We start from the raw sequence: 18,994 nt of genomic DNA on the forward strand, positions 1-18,994 counted from the left end.
CATAATTTTTTTTTACAGTTGAGTTATAAAATCACAATGCATGCTGCCAGAGCTAGCAGCCAAGGTGAAAAGCAGGTTATGGAGCATAATTAGAGCTGCAGTTTAAGCAATAAAAACAGGTACTGGCTTTTCCTTATTTTGATATCTTTTTCGTAAAACCTTTTGTTTATTTCCATGCCAGAGATCATTGCAGAAAATTTGGAATATTTGCAAGTTTGTACACAATACAAATAACAGCATTTTCACCTGACTTACACTGAGTTGACTCTAATATTCTTTTATAAAAGACACTAAGGGTTTATTACAACTTTGGAGGAGGTGTTAATCCGTCCCAAATGTGACGGATATACCACCAGGCGTATTACGAGTTCCATAGGATATAGGGGGTCATTACGACCCTGGCGGTCGAAGACCGCCAGGGGTAATGTAGCGTCCGTACCGCCAACAGGCTGGCGGTATGGAGGCCCTTATTACGACCGCAGTACAAGCAGCGCTGCCCTGGGGATTATGACATCCCTACCGCCAGCCTATTTCTGGCGGTTTGCACTGCCAGGAAGAGGCTGGCGGTAAGGGGTGTCCTGGGGCCCCTGGAGGCCGCTGCACTGCCCATGCCACTGGCATGGGCAGTGCAGGGGCCCCCTAACAGGGACCCAGCCAGCTTTTCACTGTCTGTATAGCAGACAGTGAAAACCGCGATGGGTGCAACTGCACCCGTCGCACGGCCGCAACACCGCCGGCTCCATTAGGAGCCGGCTCCTATGTTGCGGCCTCATCCCCGCCGGCCCAGTGGGAATGTCGTGATGGGGGCCGCGGGAGTGCGGCCGCATTGGCGGGCGGCGGTAGCTGCCCGCCAATGCCGTAATGACCCCCATAATGGACACGTAATACTGCTGGTGGTATATCTGTCACTTTACCGTCACTTTTGGGACGGATTAACACCTCCTCCAAAGTTGTAATAACCCCCTAAATGCTTTTTCCTATGTCCAGAGGCCCATTACCAATTTTGTGTGATGCCCTTTGGTCTCAAAAATACCCCTTCCACCATATAGATGTTGGTGAATTAGATACTCACTGGTCTGGAGGCCTTCTAAGCTAACTATCTGGATAAAATAGCTGTCTTTCGGAGCAGCGCAGCTAGAAGGACCACCTCTTTCACCTCTAAGAAGTTGTTTGGGATCTGCAACAGGCAGGCCTGACTATCAAAGGCCAGTGAGTGCCAGATAGGGCAGTATTCAGTTGCGTATTTTGGACACCTGATGGGCAGGGGTAAGGTGTAGCCCCTCCAAGCTGTATTTCCTGATTACAAAAGAGTAGCTACATCGCGTTTTATATAAATGGAATAGTAATGATAAATCCTCTTTACTAATAAAGTGGCATTTAGCATTACTATTTAAGAAATGCCACTTTTAGAAAGTGGCCATTTCTTCTGCTCTTATTGATATGTGTGCCTTGCAGCCTGTCTCCAATATGTCTGGGGTGGGTGACAGCTACACTTTGTACATTCCCCCTAGACAGCCACAAACACAGGAAGGTTAGGTGTGAGCACACTCAGCTGCATTCATATGTATTCTGATGGCCGTTCCTGGACAGGAAGGGTGGAGAGGAGCTGACACACTTGAATAGGGAAGTGCTTATCCCCACACAAAGCAATGACTACCCCGACTGGTAGTCTGGAGCCAGGGCTAGGAAGAAAGGACATCTGTGCACTTCAAAGGCCATTCTTTGAAATCACCCTCACTTCAAAGGCATATTTTTGCATAAGAACTGAAACCCTGATCCCACCAAATCAGTACACTACTTGATCTGAGAAAAACTCTGCCTAGAGTATGGACCTGCTGTGCTACAAGGAGCACCACACCGCTGGACTGCTCTCCAAGAAGGACTCCTTTCTGCCTTGATGAGCTACCCTTGATGTTGACAAGTAATTTTTCTTTTTCACAATAAATACTGGTGAAAGTCATTCTGAACCATTAATTGGCTCTATTATTCTATTGATACACCAATGCTCAAGTATGGCTTTAACCTCAGTGCATGCTGACAATTGTATATTCCTGACACATTGCTTGACAGGATGTGAGTTATCTTTTAAAATCATGTTGTGCTTGAAATCCTTTAGGCATCTTAGCTTCTCACTTGAATACCCCTTTGTATTCCCCAAGAATGGTATCCAGACAGTCTCACTGGACAAAGAAGAAGGTGGTTGAAATTGATTTCTGTGGCCACCATAAGCACTTGGAATGATCCCACTGGCTTCTAGTGGTGCCTTGCGTTACAGATCATTAAAAGAGTCCTTTGATAGTATGGTGTAGCAAGCTGGCTTTTTATGTAGTGTACCAATGTAGGAGTACACCATGCAAAAAGTACAGAAACTCTTTAGTGGTTTACAAGAGCCTACTGTATTAATCCTAAGTGCTCTATTCATAGTAGCGTGGTCGAGCAGCATAGGCTTATCAGAGGGGACTGTTGAGCATTTGTTGCACAAAGAGAGTCAATAAATGAGACACACAATCAAAAAGAAATCTGAGATCTATTTAGAAAAATGACATTGATTTTTACATAAATGTAGACACCAAGATCATGGATATTGGGTCAATACTTTAGACGTTACTGATTTTTACAGGAAAACATTAGAAAGTCACAGAGGTCAGATTTGAGGCATGAGCCTCGAACACGGCAACGTTAATCTATGGGAGAATCATACACTGCATTGAAACACTTTCAAACAGTTTTCAAGGTTTTTCTCTTGGACTTAAGGGGCTTAGGGGCCAAGGTCTACAAAACCACCAGTAGTTCAGTTTTACCTGCCCTGGGGCATCTGGGTGCAGAGGTGCTGGTCGAGTTGGTAGCCTCAGGCGCTACTCAGTAAAGTCAACGGAGAAGTACCTGCAAGAGAAAAGGCTGCAAGTGGGAATAGGGGACCAGAAGAATCCAGAGGAGGATTTAGCTCTTGAGGGTCTCTGGGGCATGAAGACAAAGTTGGTTTATGTGGACGCAGGTTGGTCGGCTCAGGTGCAGAGGAGTTTTGTCCTGCGGGTAGCTCGAGACAGAGGTTCTCATGGGTTTTGGTGACCTGGAGAGGGACAGAAAACAAGACTGCAGGGCTACTCTTGGTGGTGACCTTGAAGATCCAGATGTCACTCATTGGCAGGTCGGTGTTGGCGTTGGTGGTGTTCAGGCTTGACACTCATCAAGCACTGGTGCTTGCAAGGGCTCTGGTACCCCAGGTATTGGTGCAGGGAGTATCCAGAAAGGCTTAGCATCTTGAGACTTAATGAAGCGACAGAGCTGCCCTCATGGACTCTTGATGTCCTCCTCCTGGCGAGTTGCTTACTTGGTGCACCCAATGGTCAGCAAAATGGTGAACCGGGCAGATGCGGTCAGTGCCTGCAGATGGATGGTGATGGGTCCTTCACCTCATGGGAGATGCTGCTTTGTTGGCAAAGTGCTGAACAGACTTCCAAGGATTTGGGGAGGCCGATCAGTGCAGGACGAGTTGTTTCTTGCATTTGTCAGGAGAGCAGCAGCAAGGTAGGTTTTGGTGCCTATTTCATTGCTGATCCACAGTTCTTGCGTTGCTGGCTCTTCTTGGTCCTTCTTCTTTTCCCAGGTAGACAAATCTGATTTCCTGGTGTCAGGAGGACCTCTAAATGTTAAATTTAGGAGCATTTAGTGGAGCGTAGGGTAGTAGCCAAGGGGCTAGTTACACCTGGGCCACACCCTCTATACGATCACTTCCTGTGGGAATGGGCATATTCCTGACCCAGGAAACACGATAGGGAAACCTTTTCTCGAGTGTTCACTTCAAGTGGCCCACCCGAGGGGTATGACTGTCTTGGAAGTGTAACACTGTAGTTGAGTTTTCGTCAGAAATAAAGAAGTGACACAATTCTAATAATAATTGAGTATTTTTATAAGTAAATAAAATACGGCCGGGAGTACAGCACAGTTCTGTAACTGAAGCCACACTCAACTCAACTCTTACAAACAGCGTTTTTTATACACTTGGTGGGCACCTAAGTTCCACCTCCTTCATACTTTTATATTTAACAAAAGACCATAATTCTTTAAACGCTATCTGACTGCTTGCTACAATGATACAGTTATAAGAGATATAATACATATATCTTTCTGCATACACAGTAATCTTCGATCCTACCCTTTGAACTCTATCAATATGTCCTCCCTACATGTCTACCAGCCTTTGAGGTTTTACGGTCTGCCCCCCACTTACTGCTAACCTTGAAACACAAACATCTAGTGCTGTGTCTCCCCTTCAGCCTGTCATGATTTACCCCTTCTCCTAACCTTGGTATCAGAAAGTGGCTCAGACACCCCTTTGTTTATGCATCCTTCTAAAGTATCTATGGCATGCGAAATCAGACTGTGACTGCTTTTACCCTGCACCTGGCCTCTCTCCTCATTCTCCTTTCTGTCCCTGCATCCCTGTGTGCCCGTTATATTCAAACCAAGGCCTATACTTTTCACATATCATATACACTTCTGCACATTTGTTTTCTAAGCTGTGTGTTGAACAGAGTAGGCCTTCTGTCATTTTCTTGAGGCCTATTACATTCCCCCCTCTAGTTGAATTTTCAACTACTTGCTCATCTTTCCTACCAAGTGTACCTATCTCGTGGATGCGCTTTGCTTCTCCTTCCACAAGTTACTAACTACCAGCTTCTGACTACAGGTTTTACAACACCCTACAATGACCTGAACAAGACAATGGGCCTGATTACAACTTTGGAGGAGGTGTTAATCCATCCCAAACGTGACGGATATACCACCAGCTGTATTACGAGTTCCATAGGATATAATGGACTCGTAATACGGCTGGTGGTATATCTGTCACTTTACCGTCACTTTTGGGACGGATTAACACCTCCTCCAAAGTTGCAATCAGGCCCAATATGCAAATAGGATCATCACAAGAATTGGAAAAAGTTCTTTAAGCAATTCAGGTAACCAGGACGGCATCCACGAAAACAGCCCTGGAAACCACTCGTTGGAGGCACCCCCTTCTTCTACCATTTTCTTCTGTAGAATGTGCAAAGTCTGTATAACCTCTGTTATTGTCCCATTGTCTGCGTCGTTATCCAGCATATATGTACAGCACGCCGTTCCGATCTTGGCACAAACCCCATTCTCCATTGCCGGTATCAAGTCTAACACACATCTATGTTGTATCAGCATCACTCGCACTGCCTGCAGCTCTTCTTTGATTGCATTCGGACCATCTTCCGTTGCATTGGTGGCTTTCATCAGTTCTCAACATGTTATTTGCAACCAGCGAGCAGTGGCTTTGGCCTGAATGAATGAGAGGAATTTTCCAAAAAACAACTGGGCATCATTGAACAATCGATATTCTTATGGAACCTCTGCCCATATTGCAGTGGCAAAGTATTCAGCAGCTCTTCTCCTTTGCTGATGGTATAACAAAGTAGTTGTACGGCTCATAGGATGCTCATGTAACATTAAAACATCCACTCTTGAAATCACTATGAAGGGGGTGTGCACAGTAACTAAGGAACAGAGACCATTCCATCCTGAAGAAAGTCGTGTATATAGCCATTATACACATTGCCAATAATAGTCCACTAAACTGGAGGTGCCCCATTGCATATCATTATTGTATCTTGTGGTGATGCAATTGACATTTGTCCCTACTGAAACTGTTCTGTTTCCCTTAAAACATAAGGAGAAAACACTAGGGGGGTCATTACGACCTCGGCGGTCTTTTTACAAGACCTCCGATGGACCACCGTGCGGAAGACCGCCTGTGCAGGCGGTTTGCCGCTTGGCCTATTATGACAGTTGGCAGCTCTCCGTCCCTTTTCGGACGGAGAGCCGCCGACAGCCATACTGGCGGGAGGCGGGGAAGTGGAGGTTGCTCCACCTTCACAGCCACGCCAGCAGAACACCTCCCAGCGAATCACGTCCTGTGATTCGCCGTGGCGGTGTTCTGTTGGCAGTGTGGTGTCGGCGGAGCTGCCCCCATGGCTCCCGTCCCCTCCCGGAGGATCGACGGAACAGGTAAGTCGATCGTCCATTAGGGGAGGGGGTGGGGGGGTGTTGTGTGTTGTGTGCGTGCATGGGGGTGTGTGTCTGCGTATGTAGAGGGGGTGTGTGAGTGCGTGTATGCTTGTGGGAGTGATGCGTGTTTGGGAATGAGAGCGTGTATGTCTGTGGGTATGTCTGTATTGATGTGTGCGTGTATGTTTGAATGTGGGTGTGGGTGTATGACTGTGTGTGTGTGTGGATGTTGGCATGTATGTCGGGGTGTGTGCGTGTGTGTGTTGGTGGTGCCTGCATGCGTGTCAGGTGTGTGAGTTATGTGATGTTGGGGGTCGGGTGGGGAAGGGGGACCTGCCACGTTTGTGGGGTGGCAGGAGTGGTGGGGGGGTAGGGGAAGGAGTTGCGATTGGGGTGAGGGGTGGGGGAGACCCCTATCAGTGCCAGGGAAGGAGTTCCCTGGCACTGATAGTGCTTACCGCCATGGATTTCGTGGCGGTTGAAACCGCTGGAAATCCACGGCGGTAAGCCGGGTCAAAATACCGCCAGCGGTATTGTGACGGCCGCCGGGCTGGAGACCCAGGTCTCCAGCCCGGCGGTCATCTCCGCCCTGGCGGGCGGGACGGAGAACCGGCGGATGACCATGGCGGTTACCGCCATGGTCATAATTCCACAAGGTAAGACCGCCAGCCTGTTGGTGGTCTTACCGCCGGTTCTCCGCCTTCCGCCAGGGTCGTAATGACCCCCTAGGTGTTCGACCCACTCGAAGAGTTGAAGGTGCTTCTACCCAGATTAAATGTTGTATATTTTCATCCCAAATAGCCTGACAATCCTGTTGTGAATTAATTTTATTTCCACTCCCTCTCCATTAGGAGAGAGCTCTACATCCAAATACTGCTCCTTGGTGCCATTGATCATGGACATATACTGAACCATTTACCCTAAGATATTGTCTCTCCTGACAATCATAGGGCTTAGGTGTGGCTGCGTAATCCTTACAAAGAAGTTTAGATCGTGATACCCCTAGGATTTGTTATCCTAGTATTCTAGCCTTCCACCTATCCCACTTTTATCTTAAAGCTCCTGTCCTCATCATTTCTTCTATTTTTATTTCTATTTCCTTACGGTCAGTCAGAACATTTTTTATATCAGCTATCCCTTTCTCATATTGTGTGATGTTTACTAATGTTCCCTGCTGCACTTGTAAAGGTTGCATCCGTGCCTTCATTCTACATAGGAAAAGATGGAGAAGACACTGTGTAACATTAGAAGAAACCTCTTTAGATGAATGTAATCTATATGAATCACTAGCATGTGGAAGCAAAGAACATACCAAACAAGACTCATTAGTACTTTGCATCCCTTCTTCTACCATATGCTGAGAACATGTATTATCAAACAACCTATGATGTATAACATGAGATACATTTTCATACTCATATATCTCTCTTTTCAAATGTACAATATTTAAATTTGATACTATACATGAACTAGAACACCACTTCAAACCTACAGTAAATATAAAAGAGCATAAACAAACAAATAACACAATGGTCCAAAAACGTCTGTTAGCTGAGCTAATATGGGGCTCCACTCGCTCTTTAAAAAAGAACAATGTTATTTCTCCTTTTGTTCTCGCTTCTCCAAAAGTTCCTGTCCCAATGATGATGCTTGACACAAAGCAGGGGACAGTTGAATGTCCGACAAATGTATCCACGGTTTCCTACCCTCCACTTTCACTGCAGTGGGAGTGCTCTGGGTGACCGGAGAAGGCCCCTCGAACTTGCTGTCTTTCCATCGTTTTACAAAATTTCGTATATAAACGTGTTGACCCACAGGAATTGGACTGATCTGCTGGGCTGTGGTGATCCACTTCTGCTGCTGCATCACCTGTTTAGGAAAGAACTTAGCAGATTTCAACAATTGAGACAAATACCCATTCATTTCCTCCCCCAAAACTTCAGCAGTTTTATGAGCATCTGACTTTTGCCTTGCTATTGTTAAAGGAGTCTGCATCGGACATCCTGTCACTATCTGATGCGGTGTCAAGTAGTGATCACTTCCTGGCTGATTTCTAAGAGCATACAAAGCTAATGGAAGGCAGTAGAAGCAATTCTTATGCAATGTAGCACACAGTTTACTTATTTTGTTTTTTAACAAGCCGTTAAGGCGTTCCACTATGCCATTACTTTGGGGATGATAGACAGATGACAATCTATGCTTTATCCCAAAGAGGTGCAAATGTGTTGAAAAAGGGTGATAACAAAATGGCTGCCATTATCTTATGCAATTACCCATCTAGGTATTACTTCTCGTATCAAAAAGTTAGCTGCTGCTTTAGCATCATTATGTACAAATGGTCCTGCCTCGATCCACCTTGAAAAGGTTAGACAACGACTATCAAGTACCTGTAACTGTTACATCTATCAATCATGTCAATGAAATCTAAATGTAGATTTTTAAATGGTCCTGTTGGGCGGGGCATTGTTAATGTAATAACTTTCAATGTAGGTCTTGGGCTGTATTGTTGGCATACTGCACATTCAGCAATATACATTGTAATCATCTCCGATAAATGTGGGATAAACCAATCTGCCTGCAATGTAGCTAGAAGATATTCTTTAGCTGTATGCGCAGGGAGATGCAGTAGCTCCTGCGCTGTATGCAACAAAACTTGTGGCATTACCGGTTTCCCAGGACTTTCCTTTCTATAGATGAAATCAGTTGGTGATTGTATACATCCTCGCTGTTCCCACAGTTCCCTTACATGTAGTGGGGCCTGTTCCTGCAACTCATGTAAATGTAATTGTGCTGTCTCAATATACGAGGGTGGTAATTCAATATTGTTCAGTTGTCTGCTTATCATTTCCAATGTATTCTCTTCTGATTCACTATAATTTGGAGATGTTTTAGCTGCCTCCTTGGCTGCCCAGTCTTCCAGAGCATTACCCCTGGAGACAAGGTCTTGCTTGTATGTATGTGCCGCACATTTTATTACCGCCACCTTAGATGGTAAGGTTAAAGCATGTAACAGTTTTGCCAATAAATCTTTGTGCATCACTGGTGACCCATCAGATTTAAAAAACCCTCTCCTCTCTCACCTATGGATGCTCGAATGCAGAGGATAATAGTAACATATCCTGAATCTGAATAAATCGTAACTTCTAACCCCTCAACATGTTGCAACGCTTCAATAATAGTCACTAGTTCCGCAGCTTGTGCTGAAAAATGAGAGGGTGATGGTACTTGACTCACTATCTGCAATGTGTTAGACGACCCCTGCTGTTCAGCTCTTGCAACTGCTGCTCCTGAATGTCTAATCCCTGTTTCCTGGTCTATGAAAGAGGATCGATCCACAAAGAGCAGCACGCTCTCCGGGATGGGATCTTCTCCCACCTACTCTCTTCTTCTGGCACATAATTGGCACAGTCATACTTGTTCGTCGTCAGTAACTGGGTGTGCAAAGAATGTCGCTGGATTAACTGTATGACATCTAACCACCTGCAAAGATGGTAATGAAAGTATTACTTCATACCCAGATACTCTCTGAGTCGTGATAGTGCTTTTACCTCTTTGTAAAATAGAAAATACTGCATGCTCTACATACAGGGCCTCATTACAACATAGGCGGTCGGCCGAGGCCGACCGCCAATATTTATCAGCCAGTCGACCACCTATGCGACCAGGAACCCGCCGGCCGCATTTGGACATCCCCACTGGGCGGTAACTAATATAGCCGGCGGCAATGTGGCCGTGCGGCGGGTGCAGGAGCACCCGTCGCGCAATCCACTGCCCGTAATTCGGGCAGTGGATTGCGCGATGGGGCTGTGCCTGGGGGCCCCTGCACTGCCCATGCCAAGTGCATGGGCAGTGCAGGGGCCCCCAGGGGCACCCGAGTCCCCTTATCGCCAGCCTTTCCATGGCGGTGTTCACCGCCATGGAAAGGCTGGCAGTAAGGGGAATCAAAATCCCAAGGGCAGCGCTGCCCTGGCAGATTAAGACCGCCGGGACCACTATGGTGGTATTCCGCCGGTCCCGGCGGTATGACCGCGGCGCTTTCGCCACGGTTAAAATACGCATTGTAGTACTGCCAGCCTGTTGGCGGTACTACCGTTGACTGCCAGGGTTGAAATGAGGGCCACAGTGTTAAAGGTGATCCCATCATGATTGTAGTACTCTTCTGTACTGCAAATGCTGCTGTAGACAGGGCTTGCTCACATGGAGAGTGGCCCTTCATGATGGGATCTAGCAGCCCACTGTAGTAGGCAATTGGCTTATGTGCCATAGATGTTTTCTGAGTCAATACTGCGGTTATCGTCATTTCATTACAATGACAAAAGAGGTAGAATTGTTTCTTGTAATCGGGTGTACCTAACACTGGAGCATTCATAATCACTTTCTTTAGCTCCAGGAATGCTGTCTCTCCTTCATCTGTCCAATGTATTTCAATTGCAGTCGCATGGGACTCCTTTAATTCAGTGAGAAGCGGTGCTGTCAGCGTAGCATAATCAAACACCCACTGTCTCACATAATTACAGAGTCCTAAAAACTGCTGCATCTGTTTGGTATTGGTTGGATTTGGCATATTCTTTATGATTTCTATTCTGTACCCCACCCATTGCACACCATCACACACACATGCAATAATCATGCCCTTATGCCCCTGCAGGAACCCAAAGGACCGTCACCACACCAGAGAGTCCAGATAACACCACTCCACCCCCAGAAGAGGCCCACAGTGACGATAGCAGCTCTGCCCTACTGGATCCTGGTGACCAGCCCGGACCATTGTGGGCCTCGGGACAGTCGGTTCCCCTTGCACAGTCACAGCCCAACACTGACCTTCCACCCTCTGGTAACACCAGCACAGCACCCACCCAGCGGGCCCAAACCTCCCTACCCAGGACAGGTCAATCAGCGGTGTGTCCACCACTACAGGGAACCCAGGATAACCCACCCCCCCAACAACAACAGGGACCTGGGGGCAGTGGTAGTGGGCACACGGTCCAGGGGACGGAGGCACAGGAACACAGGGGAACTGGGAGGGCTGCTGTGCGACAGGGGGCGGACAGGTCAAGGAAACCCACTCTCCACGAGGCCTATCCTCCATCATGGGAGCCTACCACCACTCCCAGGAGACGATGGCGACGGTCCTGGCCAAGTTTCAGGACACCCTGTGCCTGCAGGGGAACAGTATTTGGGGTTCAGGGAGGAGCTCAGGACCATCAGCTCCGCCTTGGGCACCATCGTAGGGGTGCTGAAGGACATACAGAACACCATGAGGGACACCGTGGCACTCCAAGGGGCCCCTGACACTAGCCAGGACGATGAACTGCCCACCACCTCCGCCGGCGCTAGTGGACAGGACGCCCCGCCACAGGACCAACACACCAGCACCCCACCCCCTGCAGACGGACAACCACCACGCAAGCGGTCCCTGAGATCAAGGAACAGGACAGAGCAAGATGGCAAGACCCCGCCAGGAAATGAGACCACCCTGTTTGTCCTTCCACTGTACCACCTTGTTACCCTGTCCATACTTAAACTGCCCCAGCTCCACTTCCTATGCCCAGATGGGCAGTGCATCTGTGAGACTAATAGACTGGACTCTGCCATGGACATTCCTACGACATCACCCATCCTCTTTTTACAACCCCCTCACATTTCTGAGCACTTCAATAAACACTCTTGAAACACAAAACAATCTTGAGTCAGTCTGTGATTTACTAATTATGTATTATCAATGACAGTGTCATAATGTGTTTCCCATTGTAAGGCTAACATACCTATGTCACACATCACAAGTCCTTGAAGGATGCAAGCAGATGACACGTTGGTAACCACACCTGTGAAACCGTAATGGAAAGGTACAACTCAGTTACCAAATAGTGTTTGAAATCGACAAACCGGATAGAGGTAGACGTGTGAAAGTCAATGTAATGTTAAACATGCAAATGTTCTCACCTGTGTGTCTCTGGAAATATTGCTGTATGACTGGCTCCCTGTTGTCGTTGTCTTCTTCCTCAGCTTCCTCCTCATCACTGTCCACAGGCTCCACAGCTGCAACAACACCGTCATCTGGATCATCCTCCTGCAGAAAAGGCACCTGGCGTCGCAAAGCCAAATTATGGAGCATGGAGCAGGCGATGATGATCTTGCACACCTTCTTCGGTGAGTAGAATAGGGATCCACCTGTCATATGGAGGCACCTGAACCTGGCCTTCAGGAGGCCGAAGGTCCGTTCGATCACCCTCCTATTCCGCCCATGGGCCTCATTGTAGCGTTCCTCTGCCCTGGTCCTGGGATTCCTCACTGGGGTCAATAGCCAGGAAAGATTGGGGTAACCAGAGTCCCCCAATAGCCATACACTGTGCCTCTGGAGTTGACCCGTCATATCAGGGAAGCTGCTATTTCGCAGGATGTAGGCGTCATACACTGAGCCAGGGAACATAGCATTTACCTGCGAGATGTACTGGTCTGCCAAACATACCATCTGGACATTCATTGAATGATAACTCTTCCTGTTCCTATACACCTGTTCACTCCTGTGGGGGGGGACCAGAGCTACATGGGTGCCATCATGGCACCTATGACGTTGGGGATATGTCCAAGGGCATAGAAGTCACCTTTTACTGTATGCAAATCTGCCACCTCAGGGAAAATGATGTATCTCCGTACGTGTTTCAGCAGGGCAGACAGCACTCTGGACAACACGTTGGAAAACATAGGCTGGGACATCCCTGATGCCATGGCCACTGTTGTTTAAAAAAAGACCCACTTGCAAGGAAATGAAGCACTGACAGCACCTGCACGTCAGGGGGGATTCCAGTCGGATGGCGGATTGGTGACATCAGGTCTGGCTCCAACTGGGTACATAGTTCCTGGATTGTGGCACGGTCAAACCTGTAGGTCACAATGACATGTCGCTCTTCCATTGTCAACAGGTCCACCAGCGGTCGGTACACCGGAGGATTCCCCCATCTTCTCAACTGTCCCAGCTGACGGTGCCTACGAAGGACAACAGCGAAGAATCAGTCATTATTCCTCCAGGTATGTACCCACAGTTACACACAAGACTACACCACTCACAGAACCCTTCCTGTATGTGTGTTGAGTGTAGGCCTAGCTATGTGTGACGCAGAGGTAAATTAAGCCATGTGGGCCCCTGAAATGGCGGCTGCCTGACCTCTAAACTGGGACAATGGGATTGTGGGGTAACAGCGCTGGCGTTGCACACCGTCGCGGTAGGCGGTCGTAGACCGCGGCGCAATGCTGCATTGGTTAACTTTGGACCCTATGGGTCCCAGGGTCCAATGAACAGGTGCGCCGGCAGTGATGATGCGCACCGCCGCAGACGTCACTGCCATTTTCTATCTGTTCAATCACTAGATACCTGACCTTCGACAGGAGAGGACCTACACTGCAAGTGCTGCTGTGACCTCGGTCTGGAAGCGACGATGGCTGCTGCGTCTGGGGAAAGGGCCCCTGCCTTCACTGCACAGGAGTTGGAGAAACTGGTAGACGGGGTCCTCCCCCAGTACACACTACTCTACGGTATTCCAGACCAACAGGTTAGTACACTGGGAGCACGTGGGATGGGCTAGGCCTGGGTGGAGAGGGCTGGTTGGAAGAGGGAAGGGGGCAGAGTTCATAGTACATTAATGCATGGGAATGAATGGGCCACATGGCCAGAGTGGGGAGGGGGGCTAGTCACAACGACGGTGCAGTTGTTAATGACTGTTCCTCTTTCCTTGTGCATGTCATGTAGGTCAGCGCCCACCAGAAGAGGGACATTTGGCGTGCCATCGCCAAGGAGGTCCGGACCCTGGGGGCCCACCAGAGACAGGGCACCCACTGCCGTAAGAGATGGGAGGACATTCGCCGCTGCAGCAAGAAGACGGCGGAGGCTCAGCTGGGGATGGCCTCCCAACGTGGGAGGGGTGCCCGTCGCACCATGACCCCCCTGATGTTCCGGATCCTGGCGGTGGCCTACTCGGAGTTGGATGGGCGCTTGAGGGCATCACAGCAGACACATGGGGGTGAGTACACTCTCATTCAGCGGACTTTGCGCGCAGTGGAGGTGTCTGGGTGGGGGAGGTGGGCTGTGGGTGTCCCTAGGCCAGGGCGAGTTCGGTAGGCAAGGCCCCTCCGTAATGTAGGCCAGGTGGCACTCTACCCCACCTCAGCAGAGTGCCAAGTCGAGGTATAGTTGCCCCTGTGGCATCCATGTGCGCAGATGTCCACCATTGCCATGTAGGCCATATCCCAGGAATTGCATGTGCAGAGGGCAGGAGCACGGCGTAATGCAGGGGGCTGCTGTGTCTGTCTTGTCCGCCAACGGTAGCGGTATGCCATGCACTAAAACTCTCTTTCTTCAGTCTCCCCCCCCTTTTTCTGCTCTCCCTGTCCTTTTGTACATCAGCATCATCAGGCGGAGGTACAGTGGCACCGGAGCACGAGGGAGCTGCATCCCACATGGCCATGGAGGGCCAGACCACGGACTCTGAATGCACCAGTGGGACGGAGGGCGAGGAGAGCTTCACGTCGGCCACCGGATCACCAAGCAGCGACATGGACTTGTCCGCCGATGGGGGCTCCCTTGTGGTGGCGGCACCAACTGTGCGCCCCACTTCTAGAGGTACAGCCGCCACCTCCCCTACCAGCACCGCCCTCCCAGCAGCCCCTCAGCATTTGCCCCGTGCCCGCTCACCCAGGAGGGTGGGCATCACCTTCTCCCCAGGCACCTCAGGTCCTGCCCCAGTCACCCCTGCTGCCCTCAGTGAGGAGGCCATTGACCTCCTCAGGTCACTCACTGTTGGACAGTCTACCATTGTGAATGCCATCCAGGGTGTAGAACGAGAGTTGCAACATGGTAATGCATTCCTGGAGGGCATTCATTCTGGTCAGGCTTTCCTTCAGCGAACCCTGCAATCTCTGGCCTCAGCACTGATGGCAGCCATTGTCCCTGTGTCTGGCCTCCCCCTCCAACCTCCTCCACCAAGACCAAATCTCCTGTACCCCAGCCCATCCCAAGCACACCTACAGACCAGCATGCACACAAGTCAGCACACACAGGTAGCTCAAGCAAACATAGGCACCACACATCCCACAGGCACTCACACAAGCATCACCCACATACAGACACAGCAACATCCACTGCCTCCATTGTGTCCCCCTCCTCGTCATCTCCCTCCTCCCTCCCAGTCTCGTCTACACTCTCTGCATGCACTACATCTACAGGCACCAGGACTCGCAGCAGAACACCCAGCACCACACCCCGCTCACCTGCACTCACCACCTCCACTCCCATTTACACATCCCCTGTGTCCTCTCCCAGTGTGTCTGTGACGCCCCCTCCCAAAGTACACAAACGCCGGCAATCACTCACCCAACATCCATCCACCTCACGACAGCCTCCAGTACCTGCACCTGCACCCAAAACACCTAAAGTGACACCTCCTACAACCACCTCCTCTTCCTCCACTCCCAGGCCCCCTCCAACTACCCATCCCAGTGTTCGTCAGAAACTGTTCCTCTGTAAAGTTGACCTTTTTGCCCCCACCCCTCCCTCCAATTCATCAGTCCCGTCGTAGCGCCTCAGCCAAAAGCCTCCAATACCAGTGGTGCCTGTTCAAGGTTTGTGGAGTGCTCCGGCCACCAGGGCAGGCAGTATGACCCGGAGCCAAGGTACTGGCAGCCCACCCCATGTAAAGGCTCTAAAATTAGAGAGTGGACGACGGGACCGTGTGAAGACTCCTGGTGGGAAACCAACTCACATGGGTTCCAAGGGGATTGGAGAGTCAGCTGTGACACCACCAAAGGTGGGGAAGGGCCAGAGGAAGTCTGCCCAGCCTGTTGTGAGTGTCACGGCAGAGAAGTGCGCCATAATTTCCGGCGGTCTAGACACAACCGCCAGCACCGTCGTCACTGGTCCAGAGACCACCACCAGAGTCATTGCCCAGGAGGGCCCAAGTATCGTCACTGGTCCAGAGACCACCGCCAGAGTCACAGCCCAGGAGGGCCCAAGTATCATCACTGGTCAGGAGACCACCGCTAGAGTCACAGCCCAGGAGGGCCCAAGTATCGTCACTGGTCCAGAGACCACCGCCAGAGTCACAGCCCAGGAGGGCCCAAGTATCGTCACTGGTCCAGAGACCACCGCCAGAGTCACAGCCCAGGAGGGCACAAGTATCGTCACTGGTCAGGAGACCACCGCCAGAGTCATTGCCCAGGAGGGCCCAAGTATCGTCACTGGTCCAGAGACCACCGCCAGAGTCACAGCCCAGGAGGGCCCAAGTATCGTCACTGGTCCAGAGACCACCGCCAGAGTCACAGCCCAGGAGGGCACAAGTATCGTCACTGGTCAGGAGACCAATGCCAGAGTCATTGCCCAGGAGGGCACAAGTATCGTCAGTGGTCCAGAGACCACCGCCAGAGTCACAGCCCAGGAGGGCACAAGTATCATCACTGGTCAGGAGACCACCGCCAGAGTCATTGCCCAGGAGGGCACAAGTATCGTCAGTGGTCAGGAGACCACCGCCAGAGTCACAGCCCAGGAGGACACAAGGATCGTCACTGGTCAGGAGACCACCGCCACCGCCGGAGTCACAGCACAGGAGGGCCCCAGCTGCCACAGCCCAGGTTGCCTATGATGGAACGTCATGCCACACACCAATGTCCATACCAGAACCGCCAGGCAAAGCACCGCTGAACAGTCCTGAACCGCCATGTCGAAGCACCGCTGAACAGGGCAAAGACCGCCATGGCAAAGCACCGCTGAACAGGGCAAAGACCGCCATGGCAAAGCACCGCTGAACAGGGCAAAGACCGCCATGGCAGAGCACCGCTGAACAGTCCTGAACCGCCATGTCGAAGCACCGCTGAACAGGGCAAAGTCCGCCATGGCAAAGCACCGCTGAACAGGGCAAAGACCGCCATGGCAAAGCACCGCTGAACAGTCCTGAACCGCCATGTCGAAGCACCGCTGAACAGGGCAAGCACCGGGTAGGAATGATTAGACTGCCACATCAGGCATCCTTATCCCATGTGCAGCTGGGACAGTGACAGGACAGGAACTTTCACGGGGAGACTCATCCAGTCTGGGCACCAGTCCCCCCCCGTGCCAGTGGAGACCTGCATCTACTTGAGAGACTGTGGCTTTGCACTCCCCAGGATGGCACAGTGGGTACCCCACCCACTGTAGAGACTTGAGAGACTGTGGCTTCGCACTCCCCAGGATGGCACAGTGGGCAAGCCACCCACTTGAAAGACTTGAGAGACTGTGGCTTTGCACTCCCCAGGATGGCACAGTGGGCAAACCACCCACTGTAGAGACTTGAGAGACTGTGGCTTTGCACTCCCCAGGATACATAAATGGGCATGGAGCCCCGTCGTGGATCTGGCTTTGCAGTCATCCGGCTGAGGTGCCCCACCTTCCCTTCCCCCTGAGGTGCCTGTAGTATTTCTATCTGATGCCCCGGCAGTGTTCTCTCCGATTGTGGTCAGGTATCCTTTATGGGCCTCATCCATGCATTTTTGGACTGTTGGTGCGCGGACATTGTTGTGTACATATCTGCACTACTTCTCGTACTGTATATAATTATGACTGATTTTCATATATAACTGTATATTTTTGTATGACATGTATATTGCCACATTACAGTGTTTGAACGAATTTCGCTTTGTCTTTTCATTCTTCCGGGGGGATTGTAGGTTGTTACTGTGATTTTTGTGAATGCTTTGGTGTGTATGTTGTATAATGCGAGGTTGGGGGTGGGGGTGGGGGTGTTTGGTGGGTGTCCCCCTAACTTTTGCCTCCCCCATGTCGTAGGTGCAGTACTCACCGTTGTCTTCGGCGCCTACGTAGATGATGGTCATAGAGGAGCAGAAAGACAAGAGCAGGGAGTATTTGGATTTCCGGGTCCATGGAGTCCTTGTTCCTCGTGGGATGTGTTCAGGTGAGCGTTTTCCCATTGCGAAAGCTGTTTCCGACGTGTTTTTATCCACGGTGAATCCGCCCCGGAAAAGGTGGCGGATTGGCAGGTTGTGATACTATGGGCGGTACATTGTGTTCCGCCTGTCTGTTGCCGGTGACCGCCGCGCTGCTTGTCTGTACCGCCGTGGCGGGTGGTGTGTTAAAGTGGCTGTCTATGTTGGCGGCTCCCGCCAGGGTCATAATTCTCTTTTTTTGTCTGCCGGCCTGTTTGCGGTCTTACCGCCGCTTTAACACCGTCTGCCAGGGTTGTAATGATCACCATAGTTGTTATCTGTGGGCTTTGTCATTGGACATACTTTGGTGTCAGTGCTCCACTAGATACTTGGGGTGGTGCGCAAAAGGGGTTAACTCCTTGCACCACTACTCCTCCTACCTGTCCTTGCGCTTGTCCACCCATGATGTTACTGCCACCCTCGGCCCATGTTGCTGCAATGGCCCCTGAGGTGCCATCCACTGAGCTTGAGGGGTCTGGGGCACTCTTGTCTCGTGTATTGTTGTGGTCTCCATTGCACCAGTGGCGCCTCGCTACTTGTCTTTGTGAGGTAGGCCACCCCTGCATACATTCATCCATCCTTTTAATTCTGCATTCCCTTACAAAATGACATGACCTGCCGCAATAATAACATGGCTGACTCCTTGCCTTCTCCCCTGCACTGCTGCTTGTTCTCCTGTTGGGCCTCCTTGTCTTCTCCCTATTTCACTCACTATCTGTCCTCCTGGTTCTTGTACTTGCACTGGCGTTGTGACAGTCGCTGATGGCGTTGTCACAAGTGCTCCTTCTGTACTTGGTTTCTTAGGTTTCTGTTGCACTAACTTAGCAGTAGCTCTCTCTGCCTCCTGCGTTCTTTCTTTATCTTTCTCTTGTTTACGTTTAAAATAATGTATTATGTGAGCCTGTATTTCTGGCCATGGTTTAGCCTCAATTCCCAGTACCAAATCTAGATTTACTTGTATCTCCCTGGGAAGGCCTCTCTTCTGCACAATATA

Source organism: Pleurodeles waltl, chromosome 3_1, assembly GCF_031143425.1.
Source record: "Pleurodeles waltl isolate 20211129_DDA chromosome 3_1, aPleWal1.hap1.20221129, whole genome shotgun sequence".
In the NCBI taxonomy this organism is placed as follows: Eukaryota; Metazoa; Chordata; class Amphibia; order Caudata; family Salamandridae; genus Pleurodeles; species Pleurodeles waltl.